The sequence below is a fragment of the Canis lupus genome, chromosome 10 (assembly GCF_003254725.2).
Source record: "Canis lupus dingo isolate Sandy chromosome 10, ASM325472v2, whole genome shotgun sequence".
NCBI classification, from domain to species: Eukaryota; Metazoa; Chordata; class Mammalia; order Carnivora; family Canidae; genus Canis; species Canis lupus.
In genome coordinates, this window is record NC_064252.1 from 56,281,138 (window position 1) to 56,287,505 (window position 6,368).

General features: G+C 43.2%; 1 long non-coding RNA gene across 3 annotated transcripts in view; it reads right to left on the reverse strand.

Moving 5' to 3' along the window:
• The window catches only part of LOC112672319 (uncharacterized), a 36,849-nt gene extending 33,847 nt beyond the window's left edge, over positions 1 to 3,002 (reverse strand). For all 3 annotated transcript variants that reach the window (XR_007413610.1, XR_003144194.3, XR_004803092.2), the window contains exons 1-2: positions 2,868 to 3,002; positions 1,762 to 1,939 (exon numbers count right to left, since the gene is read on the reverse strand). This is a non-coding gene — a long non-coding RNA (uncharacterized LOC112672319). The remainder of the gene's footprint in view (positions 1 to 1,761; positions 1,940 to 2,867) is intronic.
• Positions 3,003 to 6,368: the final 3,366 nt, after the last annotated feature.

Consider the following 6,368-nt stretch of genomic DNA (forward strand, 5'->3'; position numbering starts at 1 on the left):
GTTATATTTCTTTACTCTAATAGATAAACGGACGAAAAATATAAACAAGCAGTTCCCCCCAAGAGAAAAATAGTAAATAAACACCTGAGAAATGTTCAGCCCTGGTAGTACTCAGAGAAATGTAAATCAAAGCAACCTTGAATGAGAAATGCTATTTGACATCTACTAAATTAGCGTTTTTTAAATTGATGGGCTGGCAAGGTGATGGTGATATTGGTGTTCATCTCAGGGGGTGCTGCAAATCAGGACCCGCTTTGAGAAAACATCGTGGCAAGTAAGGAGACACATTTGTGCCTTTTAGCCACAGTGATTCCAGTTTTTGCAATTAACACTAAGGAGAATAATTGAACAGAAGCAAAGAGACACCCTCAGCAGTGTTCTTCAGAATCTTTGCAATTCAATTAAATTCAATTAACATATACTTTACACATTCCACCTGCCAAGCAGAGGCAACAGGGAATTAGAAATTAGTAAGACACTGTGTCTGACCTCAGGGGGCTCACAGTCTGGCAGAGCAGATAGGTAAATAAATACATCACAAAATGGTGCAATAGGTCCAGCAATAAAAACACAGATGAAGTCGGATGAGCTAGATTTTTATGATGAGGCTTACCCAAGGGGACAGGATGAAACTACAGGCAACAAGGAACAGGGTTAAAATAGAGACCATGCGTCATCCAGCACTAGAATAGAGATTCCAGGAGTAAGTTTGTGGAAAATCAAGATTTGTGGCAGAGTGCAGGGAGGTTTTTTTACTTTCTTTGCCATCTATAACAGTAAAACATGGAACATTCTTAAATCACCAGCACTGGAATTATCTCTTTATGAATTATGATACACGGTGGACCATCATTCCACTGTAAGAATGAAAATTATGAAAAAGTATATAAGACACTTAAAAACATTGAGATGTCTGGTGGCTCAGGTGGTTAAGCATCTGCCTTCAGCTCAGGTCATGATTTCAGGGTCCTGGGATCGAGCCCCACATTGGACTCCCTGGTCAGCGGGGAGTCTGCTTCTCCCTCTTCCTCTGGCCCTCTGCCCTCCATCCCACTTGTGCTCTCTCTCTCTCAAATAAATACATAAAATATTTTTTTAAATAAAATATTTTTTAAAACCCACATTTACAATATGCAGGCAGGATACTTGGCGGGAGAGCAGCTGCTGGCTTTGACAGCCCTGAGCATTAGTCCAAAATTCACCTTTGCCCCTTTTTTTCCCCTCAAATTTTAAAAATTGAAATACAATTCACATGCTGTAAAATTCATCCATTTGAAGTGTACCATTCAATGCTTTTTAGCATTTTCATACAGTTATGCATCATCAGTATTCAGTTCCAGGCCACTTTCATCACTTGAAAAAGAAACTCCCCATTGCTCCTGGCCTTCAGCAACCACTAATCTACCTTCTGTGTCTGTAGAATTGCCTATTTGTGCATCTTACCCTGAGAGAAGGTCCCAAATTACTGCTGCCCTCCTCAGGGACAACACCTGTCCTGTGCTCTGGCCCCGGTGTGGATACTGGTCCTCCACCAAGGGCAGCTGACTGAGACCAAAGGCCATCGATTAAAGGTTCAGACATAACACAAGGGGATTAAATGTAGACCCATGTCAATCTAGAGGATCTGCCTTACAGGTGGCAGAGCTTGCTCTGTGGGCCTCTCAAGACCTACCATCCTAACTGGAGCCCCTCCCTGAGGTGAGCGCCATCTCAGCTCCCTCCCTCTGTGAGGAGAGCAGGAGGGCTGGGCAGGAGGCATACCTGCTGGTGGAGAAGGTTCATTTTTCCACTGAGAAACTTGCAGGAGACATGATGGGTGTGGTCTTGGTCTCCGGCGCCTCCACCAAGTTCATTAGGTCTCTTTCTCACCAGCTTTATCTCCTGCCAGACGCCATTTTGTTCCTTTCCCAGAGACACTGAATGCAAAAACTGTGGTTCTCTGTGGAAGTGACCGCAGATGAGTTAGCTTGCGATTTGTGTTTGCTGTGTTTCCCTGACTAGTTAAGGAGGACGCTGCACATGTGCTGGTGAAGCTTGACTTTTCTGTTTTATGCATTATGACAAATTCTCTTTGGTCTCAGGGGTTAGAAGACTTTATCTCTCTTTATGAGCAAACTATAGCAGTAATCCATCATCCCATTTTCCCAGTCCCCCCACGAACAGCGAGCAAAGACAGGGATGAATCCCAACACGGTGTTAAAAGGGCAGACTCGGAGGCAGCTCAGCCATGTGTTAGGGGAGCACTGACTGGGAGTCAGGACATGCGGGTTTGGGTTTAACCTCTCTGTTCTCAGTTCCCTCGTAAATAAAGTGAGAGGTGGAATAGAAAGAGGCTCCATGGGATCCCTGGGTGGCTCAGAGGTTTAGCACCTGCCTTTGGCCCAGGGCGTGATCCTGGAGTCCTGGGATCGAGTCCCACGTCGGGCTCCCTGCATGGAGCCTGCTTCTCCCTCTGCCTGTGTCTCTGCCTCTCTCTCTGTGTCTCTCGTGAATAAATAAATAAAATCTGAAAGAAAGAAAGAAAGAAAGAAAGAAAGAAAGAAAGAAAGAAAGAAAGAAAGAAAGAAAGAGAAAGAAAGAAAAGAAAGAGGCTCCAGTAGTTCTGCTACAGTGAAATTCCAAAGGTTCTGCAAATTAGTAAGGTGAGGACCAACCTCATGGTTTAGGAAGCATCCGCTCTCTGGGACCTCTTGAGAGGGAAGAGAAGATGAAAGAGGAGGGGAAGTCAGAAAGGAAGGAACTCAGGGGAAGGGGAGGAGAAGTTCAGGAGATGAGGGGAAAGAAGGGTACAAGAAGAGATGGGCGAGGACAGAGTGGGGAGGGGGGCCAAGAGGAGGAAGGGAGAGTAATTTGCCCCAAGTCTTCACCGAGTTCATCAAGGTGCTGAAGTTCAGACTCAGGCCTGTCCAGGTCTGAGACCCGTGTTCTTTCCAGTTTCCTACGCTGAGGAAAAACACAAAGAGATGTGAAGAAAGGTTTCAGAGTGGACACCTCTCCGTGCACGTAATAAGAAATGGGCTAAGAAACTGTCTCAGTGAAATCCACTCCAAAAAATAAAAGGCGGAAGGAAAACAGAGGCTGAGTTAAGCAAAGGCCGAGTTCAGTAAAACCTATTCAATTCAAGGGAACAGATTGAAAGATAAAGTCTCAGAGGCATTCCCAGGGCAATAGACCTTTTCCATAATTAACACATCTCCCCCTAGGCCGGCGTAACTCTTACTGCCTTATTCTTTAATAGGAATCTAGATTTAACAATAACACTTTTCATTTTTCTGGCACATTCACGATCTTTTTTTTTTCAAGATTTTATTTATTTATTCATGAGACACACAGAAGCAGAGACATAGGCAGAGGGAGAAGCAGGCTTCTTGTGGGGAGCCCCATGCCGGACTCGACCCCAAGACCCCGGGATCACAACCTGAGCTGAGGGCAGACACTCAACCACTGAGCCACCCAGGTGTCCTGCACATTCACAATCTTTAAAGCACCTCCACATTCATTATTCCTTTTAACCCTTCACATAATAACAACAAGAGTTCAGACAAAGATTTAAGAATAAGACCTCAGTCTGATTGCCAGCCCTGCTTATGAGCTGTGTGACCTTGGGATGATCCATGAACTACTCTGAGCATCAATTTTCTCTCTTTTACAAGATGGGGATAATAAAAGTGCCTATTTCATAGGGTTGTGGTGAGCATCTAAAGAGGAAATATGTGTCCACATTGCCCAGCATGTACTAAGTGCTGAAGAAATGCTAACCAAGATCATATATATGCTATATATATATAAATATTTGTCAGAAAAATTATATGACATTTGAAAATGGGCAGAAAAGATTAGTGGGCCTCCTGTCAGTGCAGGACTGAGAATAATTTTCTTTTTTTTAAATATTTTACTTATTTATTTATTCATGAGAGACACAGAGAGAGGGAGAGAGAGGCAGAGACACAGGCAGAGGGAGAAGCAGGCTCCATGCAGGGACCCCAGGATCACGCCCTGGGCCAAAGGCAGGCGCTAAACCACTGAGCCACTCGGGCTGCCCTGAGAATAATTTTCTATTGACTTTATACCTCCAAAGGTATAGGGGCTAATGTGAAAATTTTTGTCTCATGAAGATGCAAATAATTTCTGTCTATTAGAGTAGATAAGCACAGAGATTACAGTTTATTGCCCTGTCACTTAACCAGTTTGGTATCTAACTTGACAATCTTTTACTTTTTCTATTAAATTATGTACACACACACACACACACACACACACACACATCTCCAATGCTCTTCTTACCAGTTTTAGCATCTTAATGTCTTAGTCTTAATTTTGAGAATATTGAAGATTATGCTTTAACCTATGAGACAGCTGATAGAGGGAGGCCTACGCCGCCTCCCTTTACTTGAGAGACTCTGAAAATCAAAGAGATTCTGATTTGCCCAGAGTTAGGAACAGAATTTGATTTTCTCAAATTCCAGTCCAGTACTTTTTGACTCCATCATATGCCTTTTGCCCATGTGATATACAAAAAGAGAATTATAACAATAAAGAATATTATACAAAAGAATATAAGGCTTCAGCAGTTTCCAGGCTACCTTCACAGCCATCTCTCCATCAAAGAGGAATGTGAGAAGCCCCATGTGAAGCTGCTTTCTAAATGTTCTGCTTCTCTGCCTGTTTTTCAAACCCAAAGAGGAAAAAGGGACAGTCTTTAAAGACAGCAACGGTCTAAAAAGGGAATGGGGGGGGGGGGGTGGGAATCTGATCATTCACTAACCTAGTTAAAGGGAAACCAAAACTATCCTATGCAAAATAATTTTAATCTATATTGTCGAGGTAGAGGGAAACTGGGTTGAATCATTTGAATCATACCTTGGAATTTGAGCCGACTCCACGTCTCAGAAGGCTTTCTATTCTCTTTTCTCAGCATGAGAGGGAAGTAAGCCTTCAAAATTAGAAGGATAATTAAGAGTGAACCCTGTGTCAGGGGGCTGAACTCTCTGTTGGGCTCTGGATGGGGAACGTACCTCAGCCTAGCATGGTGCTCAGCATCCAGTGGCCCAGGCTGTTCTGGAAGCAGAAGCAGCAAGCAGGGCTGAGCGGTGGGAAAGTGAACGTGGAACCAGGGTTAATTTAGATCAAGCGGTGCCTGAATCAAGTGGCAGGAGCTGCCTTTGTATGTATTATAACTGCAAGTATATTAAAACAACATAAATGAAAAGTGGTTTTTGCATTTAAAAAAAAAATCCGCCGATACTGTATTTTGGCACGGTTGGCCCTCATTTCTGCAATACTTTCATCTCTAAATTTCCCTAGATTTCCTCCTACCTCACTAGCTGCCCGCTCTGTTTCCTTTGCAGACTGTATGTCCTTGATTCCTCAATGTCAGTTCACACAAGGGTCATTCATTCCGTGGCCCTATCTTTTTACCCACTACCTGGCTAAATGTCAGCCATATGCTGATGCTTCCCAAGTTTTATCTACAGCCTCAACCTCTTGCCTAAACTCAGAACTAATATATCCAGATGCATATGTAAAACTCTTCACTTGGATGTCAATGATCAACGTAAACGTAGTATGTTTAGAATAGAGTTTTTTATTCTATTCCCTACACCCAATACCCTACACCTTTTACCTGCGAAGAACAAATTGTGGGTCAGGGCCTTTGTACATGCTGTTCCCTGGGCCTGAAACACTCTTCTGCTGGTCATTTCCTGGAAAGAAATGTTGTCACTCAGATCTCAACTCAAACACCACGTCCTTCATGAAGCTGTCCCCGGACCCCCACCTAAAGTAGTCCCCTCTTTCACAGCACCACCAGTCATTCTGGTGGTCATGAAGATAACCTGCAATGGCTCTATAACCTCTTATTTATCACTATATGGAATTCTGTTATTACCTATTTGCCTTTTTCTTATTACTCTCCCCCCACCCCACAGCTCTGTCCACCACCACCACCACCCCGACAGAAAATGAGCCTCAACCGAGCTGGGACTTATCTATCTTAGTCACTGCTAATCAACTAATACCTAGGCCCTTAACAAGTTGTTACTAATGCATATATGCATGCACATAGACATCCCTGCGGAGCTGTTTTCCCATAAAACCAGAGGGTGAGTATCACAGAAAGCCTGCATGATAACTGGGAAGAAAGAAGATACCAATTCAGGCATGACCTTGAATTTCTAAATTGATTTGGGGATGGTAGATGCCATATGGACAGTAAGGAGGGCAGAGGATATTGGGGTATAGTAAGCAAACAGAAAAACACAAGGAATTAAATTGCTCACTTTCTAGACTTTGGTATTACAGTAATCCCTAAATGTTCAGAAAACCGTTGAGAGACAAACATAATCATTTTATTTTTATTTTGCTAAGTA